This window comes from Mobula hypostoma, chromosome 20 (assembly GCF_963921235.1).
Source record: "Mobula hypostoma chromosome 20, sMobHyp1.1, whole genome shotgun sequence".
Taxonomy (NCBI): Eukaryota; Metazoa; Chordata; class Chondrichthyes; order Myliobatiformes; family Myliobatidae; genus Mobula; species Mobula hypostoma.
Genome location: NC_086116.1, coordinates 6,817,878 through 6,844,469, shown reverse-complemented (window position 1 = coordinate 6,844,469; position 26,592 = coordinate 6,817,878). Strand labels below are relative to the sequence as shown.

General features: G+C 45.1%; 1 protein-coding gene across 3 annotated transcripts in view; it reads left to right on the top strand.

Annotated features, from left to right (window-relative positions):
* The first annotated feature begins 235 nt into the window (after window positions 1-235).
* rassf8b (Ras association domain family member 8b) overlaps window positions 236-26,592 on the top strand; it is a 133,762-nt gene continuing 107,405 nt past the window's right edge. For 2 of the 3 annotated variants that reach the window (XM_063072314.1, XM_063072311.1), the window contains exon 1: window positions 236-422. The gene's annotated coding sequence lies outside the window, so the exon portion shown is untranslated. Of the gene's footprint in view, window positions 423-24,802; window positions 25,069-26,592 lie in introns of those variants that run through there. The other variant, XM_063072312.1, reaches the window with a different exon arrangement.

Here is a 26,592-nt window from a genome sequence, read left to right as displayed (position 1 = left end):
ATGCACGCCCTGTCCCGTGGGTAGCTGAACCTCCCTGGGTGTAAGCAGGGTTTGATGCACGCCCTGCCCCGTGGGTAGGTGAACCTCCCTGGGTTTGAGAACCAGCTCTAAACGCTGAGCAATCCCTGCCAGGACCTCAGCCGTCCTGACCCCGAGCGGGGCGGTGCGGTGCGGTGCGGTGCGAGAGCTCTTTAAGGGATCCCGGCATGCTCGCGGGGAGGGCTGGGCCGGCGGGCGGATTGCGAGTTTGCAGTACAGTCCTGCCGCAGGGAGCCGAGCGAAGAGTTGGGTCGCCAAGTGGCAGCAGCCTGGGCTAGACAGGGAAAGGGGGTTGAGGCCGTGCGCCCTTCTGCAGAGCGATAAGGGCTGTTCGGAGCCCCCCCACCTCCAGCACCACCAGCTCGTCTTTCGGACCAGCCCCCGTAAGTTGGACGCAAGTTTACTGAGCGACCCCCACGGCTGCCCATGCGTTGCTGCCGTAACTCCAGGCCAACAGGTGGGAGGGCAGCGGCGCCCCGGGGCGAAGCTGCTCCTGTACACGGAGTTACGGGGGCTTGATTGACTTCTCCGGGGGGGGGGGGGTTGATTTGGCAGTTCCGGCCGGGGATTTGGGAGGATTGATTGACACGTCTGTCCGGGGGGGGGGTGTCTTAATTGACAGCTCTGGCAGGGGGGGCTTGATTGACAGTTCCGGTCGTGTCCTGGTGCGGTAGGCGGCTCCGCGTTGTCACTTGAATAGCGGGCTCTGCTGCGCAATAAACACCCCCACCGTCATTGCCATGGATTTTCGGGGTGCGGGGGGGGGCGATAGTTGCATTCTATTAGTAACCACTGACCCGCTTGCAGTGTAGCTAACGTGGCAGCCACTTAGAATCTTAGCGTTCGGTCCCTTTGGTGACTCAAGTACTTATCTAGCTCCGTAAAATGTTTGTTCTGAATCAGAATCATTCATTATGGTGAGGCAGCAGTAGATGAAAAAGTTGGTATGTTGCAATAAGATACAGATAGCTCAGTGCGAAGCTATATAGTAAAGCAGTGCACTCAGTGAGGTAGTGCTGGTGGGTTTCATGGTCCATTCTGATGGCCGAGGGGAAGAAGCTGTTCCCAAAATGTTGAGGGTGCATCTTCAGGCTCCTGTATCTCCTCCCTGATAGTAGCAATGAGAAGAGGGCACGTCCTGGATTGTGAGGATAGTTAAAGATGGATATCATCTTCTCGAGGACATGCCCTTGATGGTGGAGAAGCTGGTGCTCATAGTTTTCTAGCACAGAAACAAGTACTTTCACCTTCACCCTTGCTGACTGAAGTGCCTATTTGTACCATCTTCCTGTTTGTGCTTGGCCCATATCCCTCTAAACCTTGTCTATCTATGTACCTGCCTAAATACTTCTTTAGAAATTGTAGTTATACTCATCTTTACTAGCCTCTGTCAACTCGTTGGATATACTCACCACGCTCTGTGGATGAAATTGTTCCTCAGGTCCCCTTTAAATATTTCTCCTCTCACCTTAATCCTGGGTTCTCTCCCTTTTGACTCCCTACCCTGAGGAAAAGACTGATGATTTACCCTATCAATGGCCCTTATAATTTTAACATACCTCCATAAGGTTGCCCCTCAGCCTCATTTGCTTCTGGAAAAAAAAAGTAGCAGACTGTCCGATCTCTCCTGATAACTCAAGCCTTCCAATGGAAATGACTTTCTGCTGAATCTTTTCTCTTCCTTTAGCTAGGCGACTGGATCTTCACACAATGCTCCAGCTGTAACATGCTGTGGGAGTGTCAGTCTTCACCTCTTCACACAGCAGACTCCAAACACCCTCTGCTTGTGGGCTGGTGTGGGGTTAGGGCTAGAAATATTACCCCAGGGTCCCCTGTGTTGCCAGAATATCTGTGGGGTGTCTGGTGCATATAGAAGTTGTGTGCGATCATTTACCAAGAGAAACCAAGTTAGGATCAACAGAAGTTATAATCGTGTCTTCGAAATGCCGAGAAGCACAGACTGGTTGAACTGCCTGTGCAGCTGTTGTCATGGGCACTCCAGTGGTGGAAATGCAGTGGTAATTGCACCCAGGGTGTGAATCAGTAGCTGAGAGAGAGAGGGTCTGTTATCTTCCCCTGAAGAAAACAAGCAAAGCATTATACTTTCCAAGGAGAGGAGTTAGCGATCGAAACAAAGTAGACCTGTTCTGTTCCATTTCATCAGCTGCGAGCCCAAGAAGGAGCAACTTGTATAGATTAGCTTTGTTTGTCACATGTGCATGGAAACGTACAGTGAAATGTGTTGTTTGTGTCAAGTCAAATCTGGGGATTGTGCTGGACAACCCGCAAATGTTGCCTCATTTCCTGCGCCAACATCACGTGCTCACAGCCTGCTAATCCTAACTGTGTGTCTTTGGAACGTGGGAGAAGTCCGGAGCACCTGCAGGAAACCCACGTGGCCACGGAAAGAACGTACAAATCCCTTACGGACAGCGTCAGGAATCAAATTCCCATCCGTTTTACTGTTGGCATAAAAATTACTGAAAGTTGTAAACATTAAATAGTGCAAAAAGAGTGAGGGAGGACCTTTCAGAAATCTACTGGCCGAGGGAAGAAGCTGTTCCTGAAATGTTGAGTCTGAGTCTTCAGCCTCCTGGACCTCCTCCCTGATGGTAGCAATGAGAAGATTGTGAGGGTCTTTAATGATGGATGTCACCTTCTTGAGCCACTGCCTTTTGAAGGTGTCCTTGGTGGTGGTGGGGGGGGGGGTGGGTGGGTTGTGCCAGTGATGGAGTTGTCTGAGTCCAGAACCCTTTGCCATCTCTTTCCATCCTGTGCATTGGAGCCCCCAGATATGCAACCAGTCAGAATGCTCTCCACAGTATGTCTGTAGAAATTTGCTGGAGTCCACTTTCGTTCCAGATCTCCTCAAACTCCTAATGAAGTGTAGCTGGTTGACATGCTTTCATCGAGGCTGCATCAATGTGTTGGGCCTAGGACAGATCTGAGATGTTAACGGCCTGGAACTTGAAGCACTGAACTAAATTGGCGGGGGGGGGGCATTGGAACAAGTGTCATGTTTAGAGGGTGTGGTAGGTGATGAGAGAGAACTTTAAGACTCTGCCCTTTTTGGACTTGTCATGATAATGATCCAGATTTATTCACTAGTTGAATTTCATTTCCATGGACTAATAAGGAGATACAGCATGACAACAAAGCCTTCCACCCCCTGAATCAGTACTGACTATCACACACCCTTTCTCTTCATATAATCCTATCCTCGCCCAGTGGCGAGTTCACCTGTCAATCTGTGCATCTTTAGCATATGGGAGGCAGTTGGAGCACCTTGAGGGAAATCCATGTGGTCATAGGAAGAACATGCAAATTCCACACAGTGCCCGAGGTCAGGATTGTACTTGGGTCACTGAAGCTGTGAACCCGCAGTCCTGCCAGCTGTGCAACCTGTTGTTTATTTTTATGCATCAATACTTAGGCTTGCAAAAGCTTTCTATTTTACCCCGGATGTTTATTTTGGGGTAACAGGATTATTGTAGTTTTGACTTGAGCTCTGAGGAAAGTGACGCTCAGATATTTGTGTTTCATATCTCTATGGGGTTGGGTGTGACGTACTTAGATGAACCAATTTGCCTCATTTTTGTTCTTTCCCCTGTACCTTGAATATTGGCCATGAGTACTTTATCATAATGAAAGGTTGGCTGGTAGATTGAGGATTGTGCAAAGGTTTGATAGGTTGTGAAGAAAACTAGAAATTGGGCTAAATAAGTCAAAATTCAAATTAAATTTAAATTATCAACGTCCATGTTACCATATATACCTTGAGATTCATTTTCTTGCAGGTATTTACAGGAAAATAAAGAAATACAATAGCATTTATGAATAACCACACGTAAACAAAGACTGGAGAACGGCCAATGTACAAAAGGGGAAAAAGTTAATCAGTAAAACTGAGGCGTAGAGTCCTTGAAAGTGAGTGGGTGGGTTGTGGAGTCAGTTCAGAGTTGAGGTGAGTGAAGCTATCCCCACTGTTTGAGGAGCCTGATGATTGTAAGGTGATAACGTGCTGGTGTGGGATTTAAGGTTCCTGTATCTCCTGCCCGATGGTAGCAGTGAGATGACAGCACAGCCTTGAGGGTGGGTGCTGCGTCCTTGTGGCAGTGCTGCTTGTAAATGCGCTCCATGGTGGAGGAGGGCTTTGCCTGCGATGGACTGGGCTGCATTCACCACATTTTGTCAACTTTTAAAATTTATTTATGAAGTCTCAAATCCAGGAGATGTCAAGAGAATCACCTTAAGCTGATGGAACTGTTATCTCATAGATACAGCATGTAATAGACCCTTCCAACCCTTTCAAGCCCCCCAACATCCTCGATTCACCCCTAACCTAATCACGGGACAATTTATAATAACCAATTAACCTACCCGGTACATCTTTGGGCTGTGGTTGGAAACTGGAGGAAATCAAGCATTCCACAGGGAGGATGGACAGAGACTCCTTACCGAGGATGCTGGGATTGAACTCTGAACTCCAATGCCCTGAGCTGTAATTGCACCATGCTAACCGTTACACTACTGTGGTGATTCTAATTGGGTTAGATGAGTTAAGTTAAGCTGAGACCCCTGGAGATCAAACCAGTGTAGCTATTATTCGCACCAAAATTAGTTTTGAGTTACTTGGTAAACATGAGCACAGTTAGTAAGTCTAAGATCAAATCAACTCCAAGCCTCTAACCTTGGTGGTACAGATGTTGCTGGGTAACTGGCTGTGGCTAAGAATTTATGAACCCTTTCTTGGCTAAGCAATACTTGCATCAAACATTTCCCATTTTATTACCCCGCCCCCCCATTCACTTTCTTTTGGGACAGTAGAACAAAATGGATTCAGAAAATGGTGCAACAAAATTGGTCTTTATAGGGTTAATACAGTTGAACCATATGTTTATGGCTTATCTTGTCAGGGCCTGGCAACGCTGATAGATAATCCCACTAAGGGCTCACTTGCAGCAGTAACAGGTGTGACACAACAGAAAGATCAGGGGATAGGCTAATTTAGACCAGGTCATGTGTAATGAGATGGGCTTTACTAAGGTACTTCATGGTGAAAGATCCTCTGGAGAAGAATGGTCCTTGTAGAATTTCACATTCAGTTTGAGAATGACAAAATCAAGTCTAAACTAGCACCTCAAATTAAGGCAATTAAGAAGGGGTGAATTAGATGTAGTAGATTATCTAATTGGATTCTAATGGCAGAAATAGTCTGAGGTCTCCGTTGGTCAGGGTCGACCATGGATGTTGTGCCCCAGCAGTCTAGATACGAAAGCCTGGGGAGTATGATATGGAGAGTAAGCTGTTGCCCATGTAGCAAGCTCCCCCACTCCACGCAACTGCTGAACCCGTAGGAACAGCAGTGACTATGGGTTCAGCAGTTGTTACCAGCAGCGTTGCAGGAGTTGCCAGTCAGCATTGAACTCAATGGACTGCCTTGACGACTCCAGCTCCAGATTTTTCCCTCGGGGCTTACTTCTGAAGCCTTCCCCATGAGTGGGTATAGCTACAAGGCAGTGGAGGTTTGAGATCAGAATTTTCCCTCTCCTAGATGAGCTGCCAACCATGGCTAATGAGCCCATCTGCCCAAGGTAACTGGTTTTCAGGTGGCAATAACCTGCCTTTGCCCCTTCTGTCAGTAATAGCTAAGCCACACGTGAAGGCCAGGAGCTAGACTTGGTTTGACAGAGCCTATTTGAGGTGCACGCTATTGGGAGCAATTAATTGGTAGTGAATGAGAGCTTGTCCCCATTTACCACCTCCAGCTATAACAAGCTTAAGGAAGCATGGTAGGTATTTAAATATCTTCAATAATTTTTGCTGTGTGTGCAATTCTCTGAGGAATAATGCTACTGAAAAGTATGGCTAATGAAGTAGGAAAGTCTTATTAAAATTATAAAGAATGTAGTTGATCTGAATATTAGAAACCAACAAAGGATATTAAGATTCAAGTTTATTTATCAGGTGTTACATCAAAGCATGCAGTGTACTGTGTCATTTGCATTAACAATCAGCACACCCGAGGGTGTGCTAGGGGCAAACCACAAGTGTCAGTGCGCATCTCGGTCCCAACATTACATGCCGACAATGCTCGGCAGAACAACACAGAACACAACCAACAACAAAACAACATCAGCAAATCAAGCCCTGTTCTCACGATCCAACCGTGCCCCTAGGCAGTCCTCTAACCCCAAAGCGGGCCATCTTTAGCCAACAGCCTCCAGCGGGCGCTGATTCAGATTTGGACACACGGGAGACATTGACCCTTCAAGTACCCTAGTGGACTTGCAGAAATTCATAGACCCGGGACACCAGCCCAGTCATCACATTGGTCATCGACGTCTGGACCGGTTCATCACTTGGGCCTCGGTCGTCAGCAAAATATATAAAATCTAGCATCAGATATAAAAACATACAGGACAAATGTGTAGAAAGAGTGGCAAAAATAAACTTTGGTCCAGTGGACGCTGTTAGGGATTAAAAGGTACATGCCAGCAGTGGTAAATATATGTTGCAAAGCAAGATGTTTCTGAAACAAAAACAAAATACTGGAAATAATCAGTAGATCAGGCAGCATCAATGAAAAGAAAACAGTATACAAGTAGTGAAAAAATAATAATAAATATAAAAACATGAGAAAGAGTCCTTGAAAGTGAGTCCATGGGTTGTGGGAACAGTTTAGTGATGGGGTGAGTGAAGTTATCCTTGATGATTGAGGAGTAGTAAGTATTCCTGAACCTGGTGGCATTGGTTTTGAGGCTCCTGTACCTCCTTACTGATGACAGCAATGAGAAGAGAGCTGTCCTGGGTGATGGGTGCCCCTGATGATGGATGCTGCTTTCGTGTGGGTGTGCAAATCAGTAGTGGGGAGGGCTTTACCTGGGATGGACTGGGCTGTGTCCACTACTTTCTGTAAGCTATTCCGTTCAAGGGCATTGTGTTGCAACCAGTCAAAATTCTCTCCACCGCACATCTGTAGAGGTTTGTCAAAGTTTTAGATGACATGCTGAATCTCAGCGAACTTCTAAGAAAGTAGAGGCACTGCGTGCTTTCTTTGTAATGACACCTACATTGTGGACCCAGGACAGATTCTCTGAAATTATGACACCAAGGAATTTAATGTTTCTGATCCTCTCTGCCACTTCAAAGGTCAAATTTAATGTTGGACAAATGTATACAATATACATTCTGAAATGCTTTTTCTTTGCAAACATCCAAGAAAACAGAGAAGTGCCCCAAAGAATGAACAGTTAAACATGAGAACTCCAAAGTCCCCTCCCAGTTCGCCCCTCCCACGCATAAGCGGCGGGGAGCAACGATCCCCCCTCTGCCCAGCGGCAAAACAAAAAGCGCACCCGCTACCGAGCACAAGTGTGAGCTGAGCGATAGCAAAGACACAGACCAAAGTTACCCCAAAGGCTTCGCATTTCATCTGACATTGGACAAACCACAGGTTCCCTCTCTCTCCGGCAAGGGAGAGGGAGGCGTTTCTCCCCCCCCCCCCCCCATTTTCACAGTGAGTGGGAGACATAACAACAACCCGCTGGTTTACGATGTTATAAGTCCGTTTTGTCACTTTTTCTGAGCGCAGTGTCTGAAGATCGCAAAGACCTCGCGTCCTCGGGCCCACAGCGAAAGATTTTCCAGCCTCCCCGATGACCCACGAGTCTCCAGCCGTGCCACCGACCCTCGATCCGCCTGTCCCCAGAGCCCCGAGATCTTAGACTTCCAAACGTGAGTGAGACTCTCAGGCCAAACCCTTGGCATGTCGAATATTGGCCAGTGGTGGAACCCCGAGAATGGGTCCCATTCCCGCAAAGAACCGAAGTCAGCGTGTAACTCCAGGTCAGGGTCTTCAAAAGAACCCTGAAAGGGTAAAATAAAGATATTAAAGGTAGAAATAGAGCTGTTTCCAAAGATGCAAACAAAGGAGTCACCGCCGTTAGGCACCATTATCCCTCCTAAGCTTCCTCCTCCTGCAACCAGCTCCTTGGCCTTGCTGACATTGAGTGAGAGGTGGTCGTTATGGCAGCACTGCTTGGCCAGGCTTTCAATCTCCCTCCTGATTCGTCATCGCCTTTGATTTGGCCAACGAGTAGTCATCACAAATGGTGCCTTCCTTGATTGCCGTGGATCACCATGACTACTTTGATGCCTTGTCATGCCCCTGGCTCTCAACTAATCATTGTAGAACGGCCTTCCTGGCTGTTGGATCACACTGTTGGTCTCAGCAAAGGCCCCACTCATCCCAGACGATCTCATTTCTTCCCACTGGGCAGAAGATACAAAAGCCCAAAAGCCAGGCTCAAGCACAACTTCTGTCTCAATGTTACAAGACTATTAGGTGGGCTTGACTTCACATTCTACCTTGTTTAGGCTTTGCATCTTTATTGTCTGCCTCTAACGCTCTTCCCTGTAACTGTAACACTTCACGGTTTAAGATGGCGCTACTGAAGCTGGCAACAGTTTACTGGTGGTGTTCAAAGTAAGAAATATGACTAACTACTCTATTAATAAACACTTTTTATGTGGAAAGTTGTGAATGATCACCACAAGCAATAAAGAGGTGAGCGAAGGAGAGGCTAATCTGAGGGTTGAGGGGTGTGGGTGCAAGATGGCGTTGGAGTCTGGTCAAGAGTTCGAGTAGCTGGAGTGAGGTGGAGACAAAATCTGAGTCAGAAACTGAGCTGGAGAAAGTGGAGCAGGGAAACGTTGGAGCGGAGTTGTTTCAGAGCCTGTCCACCTAAACCGGGAGTGAGGTTGGATCCGTGTAAGTGCCAGGCTGGTTTGGAAAGGTCGAGAACAGGCCAGTCCAGAGCGTATCACTGCGATGGCGCCCGGATCCTGGTCTGGGGGATGACCCAGTGCTTGAACAATTTAAATGCTGGCCAGATGGACTGAAAAAGCAGAGTGTCTGGGCCAGTTCTGCTCCGTGACATTTTACTCCGCTGTCTTTGGCGTTGAGGCTGTGTCGTGCTCCAGGCCTGCGTCTGAGCTTTGCGGCGATTTGCCACGCTGTGTGATGAACTGAGGCTGTGGCCCTTCTCTGACTGCTGCAGGTTTACGCACTCAATTTTGTTCTGGAGGTGGATGCTTGCTTTATTGTTTGCATTATTTGTTTTCTCCCCCCTCTCTCTGCATTGGGTGTTTGTCTCTTTTTAGATTGGGTTCTTTCAGATTACTTGTTTTTGTAGCTGCTTGTAAGCAGCTGAATCTCAAGGTTGTATAATTTACACATTAATGACTAATGTACTTTGAACTTTTATTTTGCATTCTGTTTTTGTTTTATCTTGTACTAACACAATGCCCTGATGTGATAAAATAATTTGTATGGATGACATGCAAAACAAATTATTTTTCTTTGTCCTCAGTACATGTGACAGTAAAAAAAACAACTTATCAGTCAGTAGAAATGCTGGTTAGCATTATTGAGTAATAGAAAACTTAGAAAATGATCGTGGTGGTTAGATAGTCAGAATGGTTTATGAAAGGAGAACAAGGTTTACCGAGTTCCCTAGCATGTTTTGAGAGTGTAACCAGTAGGGGAAACCAGTATAACTGAACTTGTTAAAGCATACAGTAAGGTGCAGAAGTATTGAAGAGCATAAGAACTCATGGTGTTGAGGGTAAAGTTACCTTGTACAAACACCCCTGGTTAACCGACACAAGGTGTGCGGTGGGTATCAGAGGGTAATTTTTAATGAATGAGCTGGGCTCTTTTGAGATTAATGCTGCAACTTCAACCATTTACAATCTCTGTTAATAATTTGGGTGAAGAGACCATTTTGCATTTAAGTTTTCTGATGATGTGTAATCCATTGGGAAAAGTAAATAGCAAGGAGATCCACTGTGACAGTAAGAGGCAGAGACAGGTTGAATGACTAGCCCAAAAACTGGGGCATGGAACATAATGGGGGTCTATCTACTTTGGTAGGAAGTGTAGTAAAGCAAATTCATAAATAATGAGGAATAAGTACTAATATTTGGAGGGATGTGAGTGTCTTCATGTAAGAAACACAAAGTTAGCATGCAAATGGGATATTTGCCTTAATGTCAAGGGGGTGTGGTACATAGTAAGGATTCGAGACATATAGATAATATGCTGTGGTGAGCTTAACCCTGCAGAACAGTTTTTGTCTTATTTGAGGAAGGAATTTGTTTTTCTTTGGATCATGTAACAATGGCTTCACTAGGTTACTTGTGAATGAGGTACTCTGAGGAAAGGCTGGGCCTTTCCTTTTTGGATTCTAGATCTGCGGGAGGTAATCTTATTGAAACTTAATAGATTCTGTGAAGATGTTTTGCTGGTGTAGAGATGAGTTGAGGAATTTCTGTCCTCAGCGCAATGTATGTTTAAAATAGTGTAAGAAGAGGCTGTGAAGTCATTGAACGTAATTAAGGGTGGATAGGATTCTTGGATTGCCGAGATCAGCCATGATCTTATTGATTGGTGGATCTTCAACTTGACTTTTTCTCTCATTCCACAGTTGCTGCCTGGCCTGTTGTGTGTTTCCAACATCTTTCATTTCTGTTTTAGTTTTTGGGTTCTCATGCAAAGCCCGAATGTTGTCAGTTGTCCAACAACATTACAAAATAGTAGAAACTGAATCTTTGTAGAGTGACAGTGGAAATACCAATGAACTTGGTAATTAGACCTTTAAGTTGCCGATCCCTGGATTAATTACATGGTTTGCAGCAGGGGATCTGAAATTTGTCAAAAAGTAAATTTAAATTAGCAACTACTAAACAAAATTTAAAAATGACAGTGGGGAGCCAGAGACCTGTATTATTTGTTTCTTGCACTCTCAGGACATCTCAAAATTTAGCATAGTTATTGAGTCATGGAAAGGTACAACACAGAAACAGACCATTTGGGCCATCTAGTTCTATGGTGAAGCCATTTAAACTGCTTACTCCCAGCGGCCTGCACCAGGACCGTAGCCCTCCATATCCCTACTATCCATCCAAATTTCTCTTCAGTTTAGAAAAGTCTTGCCTTTTGGAGTGTAGTTATCGCTGGACTCTGCAAGACATTCTGTAGAGTGTGATCCCATGAAGTGCATGTGAAAATGGCCAGGAACTCTGTTTTAGTGAAGTAGATTGAGGAATTTGTGCTGACCCAGGCGGCTGTCAGTCAGATCCACACGAGAGGGCTTAGATTTGACCTCTCAGCTCAAAGCTGACTTTGCTGACCGTGCAGCATGATGTGTCAGTCTAAAGTTGGAATTTCTGAGATTGGGATTGAACTCAGCTCACTGATTTCTCCAAGGCTTAACCTCTTAGACATAGCTGCTGGCTGAAATGACACTTGCATCCTTCTGACATTTATTGCCAGTGGTCTATATTTTTTCTTCAGGCCAATGCAAAAGAGAAAAATACATTCATTCTTGACGGGAAAAACTCTGTCTCTCTCTGTGTCTGCGTCTGTCTCTCGCTGTGAATTTGATCTTTTGTTATAGGCACTCTGGAGGGACATGAGATTAAGCTGAGTCTCTGTTTTGTGTTGTTATGTTTTCCCTTTCTTGTGCAGTTTCAGTCTTTTGTCCAGCTTCATGTTGTGGTTGCTTTTGACACATGTTCCTCAGCTGTTAGGCCTCTTCCCCCTCGCTCGCTACCCCCACCCCCACCCCCCCAATCAAGCTCCCATGGTGCTAACTTCAAAGCGAGTGAATAAAAGGACTGTGGCAGGGGAACAAAAGATACATTTTCTCTTGCGTCGAGTCCCTCCAGATGTTTTTGTTGCATGCTGGCAAAAATTCAGCATTCTAATGAGCAGTGCTTTACCTACTCCCAAGACCACCTGGATAGTTTCCAGGTTACAGCTCGGTTTCATTTGATGTTTTCTGTCCTTCAGTCCTCTTTGAAAGTGACCAGGAGTAATGAAAGCAGCACACTGGCTGTCGGTCTACGGGATTTGTGGTAAATTGGCAAACTAGGATTACACAGGATTTTAACAAAGCGGAGGGTAGGCACACCGGCGTCTATTGTCTCCCTCTGCACTGGGCAGCTTTCTTGAAGCAATTGTGGAACATCTGGGCCGTTTGCATAGGTCAGATTGGGTTGAATTGGTTCTGATACCACACTGGTAATCTAAACTCTTAGGCCAACTCTGGAATAGTTAAATAGAGAGATTAGCTTTATCTATCACCCGTACGTCAAAATGGCACCATGGTGTGTCAAATCAAATCAGAGAGGATTGTGCTGAGCAACCGGAAATGGCGCTACGCTTCCGGCAGCGACGTAACACGCCCCACAGCCCACTAACGCTAACCTGTACGACTTTGGACTGTGGGAGGAAACTGGAGCACCCAGAGGAAACCCACACGGTCACAGGGTGAACATACAAGTTGGCCAGGACTAGACTGGCTGTTTGGTAAATGCAGTGTGCCCGTGTGTGCTGATGGTTAAGTGAGCATCTATGTGTCAAAAGCAGATTCAGGGGTTGATATCACCGGCATACGTCGAGAAATTTCTTGCTTTGCAGCAACAGCCCATTGCAATACAGTACACAATAAAAAAAACCTACAAATTACAACAATGTGTGTGTGTGTGTATATATACTCCAAAAAGAGAGCAAAGAAAAAAATAGAGAGGAGGGAAGGGAGAGATATATACCCCTGCAATCAGATTTCTGATCAGACCGTGAACCCATGTGCACTACCTCAATGCTTCTTATCTTTGCTCTCTTTTTTAATCTTTTTAAATTTTAATTGCTAACTTAATTTTAAATATATCTATGATTAAATCAGTGCAAAAAGTGAACAAAAATAGATGCTGTACAAAGCTGAAAGTAAATTTTACTATCAGAGAACATGTATGACACCAGATACAACTCTGAGGTTCATTTTTTTGTGAGCAGGCTCAGCAAATCTATAGAATAGTGACTATAGCGGAATCAGTGAATGATCGCCAAACTAGGACTCTCAATCAGAGTGCCGAAGACAACAAACTGTAAATGCAAAAAGAAATGATGGTAATAAATAAACAATATCGAGAATGTGAGATGAAATATCCATGAAAGTGAGTCCATTGGATGTGGGAATATTTCAGTGATGGGGCAGGTGGAGTTATCCCCTTTGTTCAAAAACCTGATGGTTGAGGGGTAATAACTGTTTCTAAACCTGGTGGTTTGAATCTTCAGACTCTTATAACTTCCTCCTGACGGCAGCAGTGAGAAGAGAGCATGTCCTGGGTAGTTGGGGTCCCCGACGATGGATGCTGCTCTGCTGCGACAGTGTTTTATGTGCTTAAGGGTTGGGAGGGATTTACCTATGATGGACTGGGCCGTATCCACTACTTTTTGCAGTATTTTCCATTCGAGGACATTGGTATTCAATGCAGCCAGTCAATATACTCTCCACTACACATCCGCAGAAGTTTGTCACAGTTTTTGATGTCATGGCAAATCTCTGCTAACGCCAAAGGAAGTAGAGGCACTGCTGTGCTTTCTTTAAGTTGCACTTGTGTGCTGGGCCCAGGACAGGTCCTCTGAGATAATAGCACCGAGGAATTGAAAGTTGCTGACCCTCTCCACCTCTGATCCTCCAACGAGGACTGGCTCGTGGAGCTCCGGTTTCCTTCTCCTGAAATCAATAACCAGCTCCTTGGTCTTGCTGACATTGAGTGAAAGGTTGTTGTTACTACACTACACATCTAGATTTTCAATCTCCCTCTTATATGCTAATTCATCACCACCTTTGATTCACCCTACAACAGTGGTGTCATCAGCAAACTGGAATATGGCACACAGTGTGTAGCCACACAGTCGGATCAGGGAGCTAAGCACACAGCCTTGTAGTGCACTTGTGCTGATGGAGATTGTGGAGGAGGTGTTGCCAATCTGAACTGACTGGGGTCTACAAATAGAGGATCCAATTGCACAAGGAGGTATTTGAGTCCAACATCTTGGACCTCATTGACCAGTTTTGAGGGGAACGATGGTGTTGAATGCTGAGCTCTAATCAATAAAGAACATCCTGGTGTGTGCATCTTTGCTGTCTAGATGTTCCAGGGTTCATTGACCATTCAGAAAACTGGTGTAGAGGAAGAGGCTGGTCCTAAAACATGAAGTGTCTTCAGGCTCCTGTTCCTCCTCCTCGATGGTAGCATTGAGAGGTGTATGATGTGTACATGCGCTGGGTCCCTGCAGAAAAGCCAAGTCTGCACTCATTTTGGAGCTCCTTGCGATTTGTCATAACCTCGTTCAGTGGGAACTGGTGTTGCAACACCCATACTGTGTAAGCAGGCTCCACGCTGAGCTACCTGCTACTGTGTGAAGTGAAGCCATCCCCACTGCAAGAGGCAGAATCCAGAGGAGGTGTACCCAATCCCAGGTGCCAGTAGGAATCTGAACAAAGCTGTAGTGTGGTTAAAAATCCACCAATTTCACCATTGTCCTTCAGAAAGCCAATTTGCAGTCCTCGTCCACTCACATCTGTGAGCTTCTTCAAACCCACCACTGAGCAGCTACCCTTCTTGGTCCCTTGGGTTCTGGACCAAAATCTTCAGCGAGCAAATTTTTAAAAATCCTTGAATGTCACAAATCAGGTTGGAAAACTACTTGGGTTTTGGCAGCAAACTTGGAGTATTGCATTCATTTCTGGTTGCCTCACTTCAGGAAGGATATAAAAGCTTTAGAGAGGGTGCAGATGCTAGGTCAGAGAACATGTCTTATCAGGAAAAGTCGAGTGAGCTAAGGTGTTTTCCTTTGAAGTGAAGGAGAATCACCAAGTGGACAACCAGTGTCTTTTACCCAGGGCAGCAATGGCTAATACCAGAAGACATAAATGTGTTCAGGAAAGTTTTCTAAATCAATATATAGAGGGACCAACTAGAGGGGATGCAATATTGGATCTCCTGTTAGGAAACGAATTAGGGCAAGTGACAGAGGTCTGTGTAGGGGAGCACTTTGGTTCCAGTGATCATAACACCATTAGTTTCAATTTGATCATGGACAAGGATAGATCTGGTCCTAGGGTTGAGGTTCTAAACTGGAAGAAGGCCAAATTTGAAGAAATGAGAGAGGATCTAAAAAGCGTGGATTGGGACAGGTTGTTCTCTGGCAAAGATGTGATTGGTAGGTGGGAAGCCTTCAAAGGGGAAATTTTGAGAGTGCAGAGTTTGTATGTTCCTGTCAGGATTAAAGGCAAATTGAATAGGAATAAGGATCCTTGGTTCTCAAGGGATATTGCAACTCTGATAAAGAAGAAGAGGGAGTTGTATGAAATGTATAGGAAACGGGGTAAATCAGGTGCTTGAGGAGTATAAGAAGTGCAAGAAAATACTAAAGAAAGAAATCAGGAGGGCTAAAAGAAGACATGAGGTTGCCTTGGCAGTCAAAATGAAGGATAATCCAAAGAGCTTTTACAAGTATATTAAGAGCAAAAGGATTGTAAGGGATAAAATTGGTCCTCTTGAAGATCAGAGTGGTCGGCTTTGTGCGGAACCAAAGGAAATGGGGGAGTTCTTAAGTAGGTTTTTTGCGTCTGTATTTACTAAGGAAACTGGCATGAAGTCTGTGGAATTGAGGGAATCAAGTAGTGAGACCATGGAAACTGTACAGATTGAAAAGGAGGAGATGCTTGCTGTCTTGAGGAAAATTAAAGTGGATAAATCCCCGGGACCTGACAGAGTGTTCCCTCAGACCTTGAAGGAGACTAGTGTTGAAATTGTGGGGGTCCTGGCAGAAATATTTAAAATGTCGCTGTCTACGGGTGAAGTGCTGGAGGATTGGAGAGTGGCTCATGTTGTTCCGTTGTTTAAAAAAGGATCGAAAAGTAATCCGGGATATTATAGGCCAGTGAGTTTAATGTCAGTAGTAGGTAAGTTATTGGAGGGAATACTAAGAGACAGAATCTACAAGCATTTGGATAGACAGGGGCTTATTAGGGAGAGTCAACATGGCTTTGTGCGTGGTAGGTCATGTTTGACCAATCTGTTGGAGTTTTTTGAGGAGGTTACCAGGAAAGTGGATGAAGGGAAGGCAGTGGATATTGTCTACATGGACTTCAGTAAGGCCTTTGACAAGGTCCCGCATGGGAGGTTAGTTAGGAAAATTCAGTCACTAGGTATACATGGAGAGGTGGTAAATTGGATTAGACATTGGCTCGATGGAAGAAGCCAGAGAGTGGTGGTAAAGAATTGCTTCTCTGAGTGGAGGCCTGTGACTAGTGGTGTGCCACAGGGATCAGTGCTGGGTCCATTGTTATTTGTCATCTATATCAATGATCTGGATGATAATATGGTAAATTGGATCAGCAAGTTTGCTGATGATACAAAGATTGGAGGTGTAGTAGACAGTGAGGAAGGTTTTCAGAGCCTGCAGAGGGACTTGGACCAGCTGGAAAAATGGGCTGACAAATGGCAGATAGAGTTTAATACTGACAAGTGTGAGGTATTGCACGTTGGAAGGACAAGCCAATGTAGAACATACAGGGTTAATGGTAAGGCACTGAGGAGTGCAGTGGAACAGGGGGATCTGGGAATACAGATACAAAATTCCCTAAAAGTGTCGTCACAGGTAGTTAGGGTCGTAAAGAGAGCTTTTGGTACTTTGGCCTTTATTAATTGAAGTATTGAGTATAAGAGCTGGAATGTTATGATGAGGTTGTATAAGGCATTGGTGAGGCCGAATCTGGAGTATTGTGTTCAGTTTTGGTCACCAAATTACAGGAAGGATATAAATAAGGTTGAAAGAGTGCAGAGAAGGTTTGCAAGGATGTTGCCGGGACTTGAGAAACTCAGTTACAGAGAAAGGTTGAATAGGTTAGGACTTTATTCCCTGGAGCATAGAAGAATGAGGGGAGATTTGATAGAGGTATATAAAATTATGATGGGTATAGATAGAGTGAATGCAAGCAGGCTTTTTCCACTGAGGCAAGGGGAGAAAAAAGCCAGAGGACATGGGTTAAGGGTGAGGGGGGAAAAGTTTAAAGGGAACATTAGGGGGGGCTTCTTCACATAGAGAGTGGTGGGAGTATGGAATGAGCTGCCAGACGAGGTGGTAAATGCGGGTTCTTTTTTAACATTTAAGAATAAATTGGACAGATACATGGATGGGAGGTGTATGGAGGGATATGGTCCGTGTGCAGGTCAGTGGGACTAGGCAGAAAATGGTTCGACACAGCCAAGAAGGGCCAGAGGGCCTGTTTCTGTGCTGTAGTTTCTATGGTTTCTATGGTTTTTAAGGTGAGTGGAAGAAAGTTTAGGGAAGATGTCAGTGGTAATTTTTAGATATGCTGAAAGGCCTGTATTCTGCTCACTGTTCTGTGATCTAATGTAACCTGATAACTTTCCCGATCATGTTTTCTGATGTCGGTCCCTCGGGATTTAGGCTTGATACCTTGAGATTGTGTCTCACATCGAGCCACTGTACTGTTGTCCGTGGTATGTTAACATATTGGTTGGAATTCCCATACTGTAAATGGGCTGGACAGAGTTGAATTTGTCAAACGTGTGCCCCAAAGTTTCCTTAATACATAGAGGTCCCCTGGAGAGAGTGCAATACCAGATCTATTCGGGAATGAGATAAGGCAGGTGACAAATGTTTGTGTAGGAGAACACTTTGCACCTTGTGAACATACTGCCATTAGTTTCAATATTATTCTGGAAAGGATAGGTCTGGTTCTTGAGTTGAGATTCCATCTTGGAGGAAGGTCAATTTTGAAAATTTCAGAAAGGATCTGGCAAGCGTGGATTTGGACAGGTTGCTTTCAGTCGAAAGTGTGCATGGTAAGTGGGAGACCTTCAAAAGGGAAATATTGAGTGTACAGAGTTTGTATGTTCCTGTCAGAATAAAAGGCAAGGATGACAAATTTGGGGAACCTTGGTTTTTGAGAGCTATTGAGGCCCTGGTTAAAAGGAGGAGGAGGCACCTAGCAGGTATAGGCAGGAAGGAACAGTGGAGGTACTTGAGGGGTATAAGAAATGCCAGAGAACACTTAAGGAACTTAAGAAGCCTAAAAGGCCTGAGGTTGCTCTAACAAACATGGTAAAGGAGGCAACCAAGTGCTTCTACAGATATACACTATTGTGCAAAATGATAGCAAGGGACAAAATTGGCCCTCTTGAAGATAACAGTGATCATCTATGTGTGGAATCAAAAGAATGGGGGAGTTTTTTTTGCATCTATATTTACTCGGGAAACGGACAGAGTCTATAGGAGTGAGAGAAAACAGCAGTGAGGTCATGGACCCTGTACAGATTACAGAGGAGGAAGTGTTTGCTGTCTTGAGGCAAACTAGGGTGGATGAATCTCCAGGGCCTGACAAGGTGTCCCATTGGACCTTGTGGGAGGCAGGTGCAGAAATTGCAAGGGCCCTGGCAAATATTTAAGACGTCCTTAGCCAGGGGATTGGAAGATAGCTAATGTCGTTCTGTTTAGGCTGCATAAAGTTGTAAAGTCAGCTTGTCCCTTCAGGGGCTCTACCCTCTCCACCATCGAGGATAGCTTAGAAAGGCGATGCGTCAAGAATCGTTAAGGAATCCCATCACCCAGGCGTGCCCTCGTCTCATTGCCACCACCATGGAGGAGGTACAGGAGCACAAAGACGCACACTCAACGTTTCAAAGCTTCTTCCCCTCCACCATCAGATTTCTGAATGGACAATGAGCCCATGAACCCTACCTTGCTATTTTCTTTTATTTTTCTCTCTTTTTGTCCTGCTTATCTTTTTATATATACATTGCTTATTGTAATTTATATTTTTTTGTTATGTATTGCAATGTACTGCTGTCACAAGACATCAAATATTTCACATTAGCCCATGGTGTTAAACCTGATTCTGATTCCTTCGGAGGGTGGTGAGAGTGGGGAGCGAGCTGCCAGCGGAAGTGCTGGAGTCGGGTATGATTCCAGCATTTAAGAGGAATTTGGATAGTTGCGTGGATGAGAGGAGTCTGGAGGGTTTGGTCCAGAGTGCAGGTGGATAGAACCAGGCAGATTAACAGTTCAGCATTGGTTAGATGGGCCAAAGGGCCTGTTTCTGGGCTTTACTGATCTAACAGGGGTTTGATCTGATCCCTTGCTGTCATATATTTCTGTATTACCAAATTGTGTGAGGAAGACGTGTTGCAAAATTTATTGATAACATTGAAAATGCTCGAGAGACATTATATATTAGCCTGATATTGTGGATGGACCATTAACTTAAAATGAGGTCATGCCTGTTTAGACATAGAGTGTAAATGCTCTCTGTTGAATTAGTTATTTATTGCAGCTATGCAGTCGAGGCAAGTTTGTTGTCAGCAAGCTGACTGTAACCCCTGGTGCTGAGGATTGTTTGACTGCATGTCAAACAGTGATTTTTTTTTAAAAGAACTCCAAATAATCCATCAAGGGATCACACTTACAGCATGTCGGAATATTACAGGGGAGGGATTCTGGTGCACCCAAGTAGGAGCCAGCAAGCAGGGCCGCCCACTAGAATTTCTGATGACTGGAGGCACTGGATATTTGACTAAATGTTACCTTTTCCGCAGTGGGAAATACCCAGGGTTGTGTCTGCATCCAGGGATTTGGGGGTGGGTGATATGGTGGGGAACAGCTGTCAATCAGCGTATGAGCGTCAAGAGTTGAGACCTCCATTGAGATCGTGGCTCAGTTGTAGATTTTTTTTTTCTGTTTTTCTCATTTTTTGCCAGGGGGTTTGTGGGGATGTTTTGGGGACAGAGAGGTGGAGTTAGGAGTCAGATTAGGGATGTGGTGGAATTAGAGGACAGGTCAGAAAAGTCTCTACTCGGCATTCGAAGAACAGAAAGACGGATGTGGGCCGGGTGCAGATGTCCAGCCAGATGTCGAACGGCCTGACCAGCCTGGAAGAATGCTGACGGTTCCCTCAAGGTCAGCGAGTTGTTGAGCGTTCCAGAGTCAAAGTCCTCCTGTCTGCACGGAAATGAGATCTGAAGACCCCCTGGGTTTACGAAACACTGAGACCGGAGTTTGAGGCCTGGTGTTTGGTGATCGGCGGTTCTTGTGATTGATGCTGGGAATCGAGGCCTGGGGGACGAATTGAAAGTCCCATTAGCCGGAACCCTGTGTTTTCGAATCCGTGTGAGTCCACTAGGGTAGTCAAAGGTCCAGTGTACGTTTTTCTGCACCAGAATCGGAGTTCTGTGGAGACTGGAGGCAGAAGACAACTTGGGGTTAGAGGACTGTGTCTATGCATGGGTGGGAGGGAGGTACGAGCCTCAGTTTACTGTTGTTTTGTTGTGGGTATGCGATATTGCACCAGAATGTGTGGTGACACTTGTGGGCTGCCCCACAAAGGACTCAATTCACTTTGTTTCAATGCACGTGTGATAAATCAACTTGAATCTTAAATCTTGGCTAAACAAGGCAAGCGACAGGAAGGTGGGAGTTGGGGCTGGTGGAGATGGGATTGATGTCGGTGCAGCAATCACCACAGGAGCTGGGCAAGTTGCTGGTCTGGGGATTGATGTCTGTGCTGGGGTAATTGGTGGGTTAGCACCGGGGTTTTGGAGGGTTGATGTGCAGAGGAACCAAGAGAGGTGGAGGGCATCCAAACGCTGTGGAGAGGTGTGGTTGATGGGTGGCCGAGAGTTTGGAAGCTGGTAGGAGCAGTGGTTCCAGCGGTAGCCTCATTATCTACCTCAGGATCAATGATCGGTCTCTAGGTAAGTCATCTGTAAAGTTTAAGAAAATGTAATCCATTGCTTGTGTTAGTGCAGGGTGGTCCCAAGATGAACAACCATTAATGTGCACGTCACCTTGCAGAGCCTCTACTGAGCTTTACATTGTATAGTGGGTCTTCCCAGCAGTGCTCAGCCACGGTCATTTCTTGGACTGCATCGGAAAGGAGAACAGTATGAGAAAGGATGCTATTCTTTGTGCAGCTCCTCCCCTACCACCCACCCAAAGGTGCTTAAGCCTTCATGCAAGAGGTACAGCAGCCTTGGGACCCACATCACCAGGTTCAGGGACAGTTATTGCTCCTCAGCTATCAGACTCCTTAACCGTTGTGGATTAATTCACACACCTCAAACGTGCACTGATCCAGACCCTACAAAGTCTTATTCAAGGAACCACAGCTCATGGTCTAAGTATTATTTATTTACTTTTTTTGAATTTATTATCAGGACAATTTGTCCTCTTCTGCGCACTGGGTGTTTTTCTCTCTTTTTACAGTTTTCTATAAATTCTATCAAGTTTCTTTACTGTCCTGTAAATTCCTGCAGGAAAATGAATGTCAAAATGGTAGATGGTGTGAATATACGTACTTTGATAATTAGTTTACTTTAAATTTTCAACTTTGAAGACAAGCTTCCTCCCGGAGATACTTGGATGAACTTTTAAAAGTGGTGTGAAACTGCCAAGAAGCAGTTTCAATTCATGTTGAATTGGTTTCCAGTCGCTGGAAGCTGAAGCCACCCGGTTTCTGTGACTGAGTTTGCAGAGGTTTCTTTGGCATGCCATTTCTCCGCTGGCACACCCTTCACTGTATTGCATTAGTTTATGGACCAAATGTGTTTTGGCTGCAGAATTCGAGTATCCAAGCCTCGTGGTCACTGCAAAGTGGCATCCATACCAGTACCACCAGACTCCTGCCTGTGCCTAGCATCACTCTCTGGACGTACAATCTTAGGCTATCTTGTACATTTATATTTATTGTGCTTTTAATTATTATTATTATTATTGTGTTTTGTGTTTTTTTTCTTGCCGCATCGGATCCAGAGTAACAATTACTTTGTGCTCCTTTACACTTACGTATAGGAAATTACATTAAACCATCTTGAATCTTGAAAGAAGGTGAGTGTGAAAGGTCCACATTACCTTGGCCAACATTGTCCTCCAGCCAAAGGCCCTCAAGATAAAGCTGATGGTCCTCACAGGGTTGTAGGTAGGCTGGCGGGTTTTCCCAGTGGCCGGAAAAACATTTCCGATGTTATTTATCTGTAAAACGTTGGAGGCAGAGATTGTGGCAGGTGTTACTGGAATGCAAGACATTCTTCTAGTACATCAAGTAGTACAGCATAATACAGTCCCTTTGGCCCTGCTGCCTGGGCACCTCCAGTGACCCAGGTTTGAACCTGACTTCAGATGCTGTCTGTATGGAATTTGCATAGTTTCCCTGTGACCATCATCCCAAAGATGAGGTCAATTTTCCAATGTATGTTAGAGTCGTGTTGTACAGTCTAGAAACAGGCCCCTTGGTCCAAGCAGTCCATGTCAGCCAAGATGCTGATCCATGCCAATCCCATTTGCTCACGTTTACCCTACATTCCCTGAAATCAGGGGCTCCCAACCTGGGTTCCACCGACGCCTCGGTTAATGGTACGGGTCCATGGCATAAAAAAATTTCAGAACCCTGCTCTGAATCTTCCTATCCCTGTACCTGTCCAAGTGTCTTTCAGATGTTGTTAACATTTCTTCTTGCTGCTCATTCCATATACTGACCTACTGACCACCCTCTGGGTGAAGAAGTTGCCTCTCGGGTTCCTATTAAATATCTTCTCTCTCAACTAAAACCCATGCCCTTGAATTCTTGATTTTCCCCAACCCTGGGGGGGCGGGAGGGATGGAGCCTGTGCATTCTTCCCATCTATGCCCCTAACGATTTAAAATACCTCCACAAGATCCTGCCTCATTCCTCTATCCTCCAATAAATAAAATCCTAACCTTTTCAAACTATCTCCATAACTCAGTCTCTCGAGTCCTGGCAAGATCTTCGTAAATCTCCTTTGCACTCTTTCCAACTTTCCAACTGCAGAGTGACCAAAACTGACCACAGTAATCCAAATGTGGCCACACTAACATCTTGTACAACTAGAAGAATGGGGATGGGGAGGGGTTCTCATTGAAACCTACCAAATATTGAAGAGCCTAGTTAGAGTGGCAATGGAGAGGGTTTTTCCTGTAGTGTGGGACTGTAGGACCAGAAGGGTGTAACTTTAGAACAGAGATGAGGATTTCCTTTAGCCACGGCTGGGGAATCTGCGGAATTCTTTGCCACAGATGACTGTGGAGGCCAAGTCATGGGTGTATTTAAAACAGAGGTTGATAGGTTCTTGATTACCAAGGGAAACAAAGGTTATGGGGAGAAGGCAGGAGAATGTGGTTGAAAGGAATAATAAATCAGCCATGATGGAATGGTAGAACAGACTCAAAGGGCCGAATGGCCTAATTCTGCTTTTATCTTATGGTTTTGTACTCAAATTGTTCCTGGTATTTGGGTGGCTCAATTTGTGGATGGGGGAGGGGGAAGCAAGAGTTGATATGAATACATGGAGATTATACTACAGATAAATCAGAATTAGGTTTATTATTGTTGACATAAGTTGTGAAATTTTTTTGTTTTGTAGCAGCAGTACAGTACAATATATAAAATATTACTAAATTACATTAAGAAATATATCAAAATTGGTGCGAAAAGGGAGCAAAATAGTAAGGTAGTGTTTGTGGTTCATTGTCTGTTCAGAAACCTGCTGGCAGAGGGAAAGAAGCCTAAAATGCTTAGTGTGTTTCCGGCTCCTGTACCTCCTCCCCGACGGTGACAAAGAGAAGAGGGTACGTCCTGGGTGGTGAGGATCCTTCGTAATATATGGAATAAGTGGGAGAATGGCATGAGTTGGCTCTGAGAGCTGGTATTAACTTGATTGCCTGCCCATGATGTTAGGAAATAAATAGCAGGGCAGGCATGAGGGGCTGAATGGTCTCCTTGTGCTTCTAATTAGTATGCATGTTTTAATACGTGGTGCTGGTATCAATAATGTGCTGATTACTGACTAGGTGACATCATGGGTATTGTTTGCGAATCCCTGAAGGGAGAAGTGATCATCTGTACTTTACCGCCGCAGCTGGCTTGCCGCTGTGATGCACTGCCATTCCATGTCATAAACATTGCGGCTAGTTGCTTTTCATTGGGTCGGGGACTGGGATGCGTGTGTCAAGAATGGCTGAGTACACCTTTGGCAGAGTGCTGATCTGTTGCCCAATCCTGGTCTTCAGTCCAAAGTAATCGCATACAACCATACGACACGGGATCAGAATGAGGGTATTTGGCCTGTTGACTCCGCCCTGCTGATAAATAGGACTGACTATATATTTATTTCCAAATCCATTCTCCCACATCTCTGTAACCCTTGACTCGCTTTGCCAATCAAAAACCTATTAATCTCTGCCTTCATTACACCCAATAACTTGGCCTCCACAGCCCTCTGTGGCAATGCATTTCACAGATTCACCACCCTTTGAAGAACTTCCTCTTCGAAGAGGGCATCTCTTTATTCTGAAGGTGTGCCCTCTGATCCTCGACTCTCCTACTATTAGAAACCGCATCTCTGCGTCCACTCCATCCCAGCCTTTCAGTGTCTGGTGGGTTTCAGTGAGACTCTCCCATCCTTCCAATGGATCATTAACTGTACTCTGTTAAATATATCCCACCTGGGAAAGAACTACGGCTGTTGTGTCATTGTTGTTCTAGAGAAACTAGTGTAACCAGTGTGTTTTTCTGCTTCTCCTGGAATGTGGATAGTTATTAACGCAGCTGCTGTTTACTCAGTGGTTATCCAATATTCCTCTACCATTGATACTGGGGTCGAAGGTGGCAAGTTTTCTTTACACTGCTGCAAATCAGTCTGCATGTTGTGATCTTGTGCAGTTGCAGATTAATGGGCTGTGCTTTTCAGTGCATTCTCATAAAGGTGGTGTTGAGCAAGAGCTGTTTAGCTGTTGCGTTGCATCTCATGTCAGACATCCTGCCCTCCTCCCCACATTGTGCCATGCTTACCCTAGTCCACCCCTTGCTTGGGATCACCCTGCCTTGGTAACCCATGATACCCTGAGGCAGGGGAGTAAAGGGGGTGAGAGGTCGAATGTCTTGTGCCTGGCCCTCGAGTGTCCAGCAACAATAGTGACCAATTGTGGGCACTTGCTTCTGACTCTTGTTGCCGTGGGAGACGTAGAGAGGAGCAGGTGAATTATGTGGGGGAAACAAGATCGTGGGAGACGTAGGGAGGAATAGGTGAATGATGTGAGGAGAAAGAGCCTACGTCCCAATAACCTCTCAGGTAAGAGGAGCAACACCTGGCATTCCATCTGCGTAGTATCAAACCTCCATGGCATGAATATCAATTTTTTTCCTCTGTCTCTAACTTCCGGTAATTCCCATTCCCCCCCCCCCCTTGCTTTTTCCATTCCCCATTCTCCCGTTCTGGCTCTCCTATTACCCCTTCTCTTTTTCTCACCTTCCCATCTCCCTCTGGTACCCCTTCTTCCCTTTCTCTCATCACCCACTGTCCTTTCCTGTCAGATTTGCGTGGCCCGAGCAGATGCCCTGATTATCCCACTGCCCACTGCCACGAGAGGCAATTGACCATGGCTACTTAACTGACCAATGTCTTTTGGACATTGGAGGAAACCTTCATGGTTGCAGGGAAAATGTGCTGACACATTTGGAGATCAGGATCGAATCTGAATCTCTGGAGTTGCAAAGTAGCTGCTCTGCCTTCCAGGCCACTCTGAAAGGATTTTGTATCTCTCCTGCTTTTTCCTGCTCTGAGGTGATCAGCTGAGCTGCCTCAGTCTCTGCGTGCGATCCAAAACCTTACCCAGTGCTGTTGTAACTATCCTCTGCATGCTCCATATCCTCGCGATCCAAAACCTTACCCAGCGCCGTTATAACTATCCTCTGCATGTTCTGTATCGTCGATAAAATTGTCCACAGTGAGCAAAAATAGCCCTCGCTAAGATCTAAAACTTTAACTTGTGTTTTGAGCTCCGTATTACGATTGACACTAGAAATCCTACATTTTTGTGCTTTTTGCAGTCTTACCAATTTATTCTGCACCTTGAAAACAAGATGTTTTTATGATTAGGTTCTTTATTTGCAACTAGAATTTATAAACTATTTATAAATTTTTTGCCTTATTTATTGGAAGTAAGGCTTATTAATTTCAGTACCAGGACACTTGGAACATTATTTTGAATGTTGATCTATTTACATTTACATCTGTACATTTTAATATGTTTTAACTGCATAAGCTAGGTTGATGTGTTCACTTCAATAACAGCAGTCTACACGGGCATGCTGATTATCTACCTTATTTTGGGTAAGTATTTGCCTCGATGGCCTCATGCTGCTTGGAACAGATGGAGTGCCACTTGGCTCCAAATGACGGTGACTCAGTTGAGTGCCCACATCAGTCGATTCCTGTTTTTTCTCGTCTTCGTCGCCGTGTAGCGCGGAATTGAAAGGCAGTGACCTTGAACGTTGCTCTCAGTGCTGCTTAGTAGTCTGCAGACCGTACAGTTAATGACCAAGTTGTTACTGTAAGTTGCAGTGTCACTTTTAATTTGAATTAACCTAGAGAGGAGTGTGTGAAGATTGTGTGAGACACGAGCCGCCATCTTGGGCTGGTGGCTGAGAAGCTGGGTTGTAGAAAAGTTGTGGCAATGTGCCAAGGATGGATTATTAACCTGATGAAAGGTCTCGGCCTGAAACATCGACCGTCTATTTCTCTCCATAGATGCTGCCTGACTTGTCGATTTCCTCACATTTCGTGTGTGCGTTACTCTAGATGTCCAGCATCTGC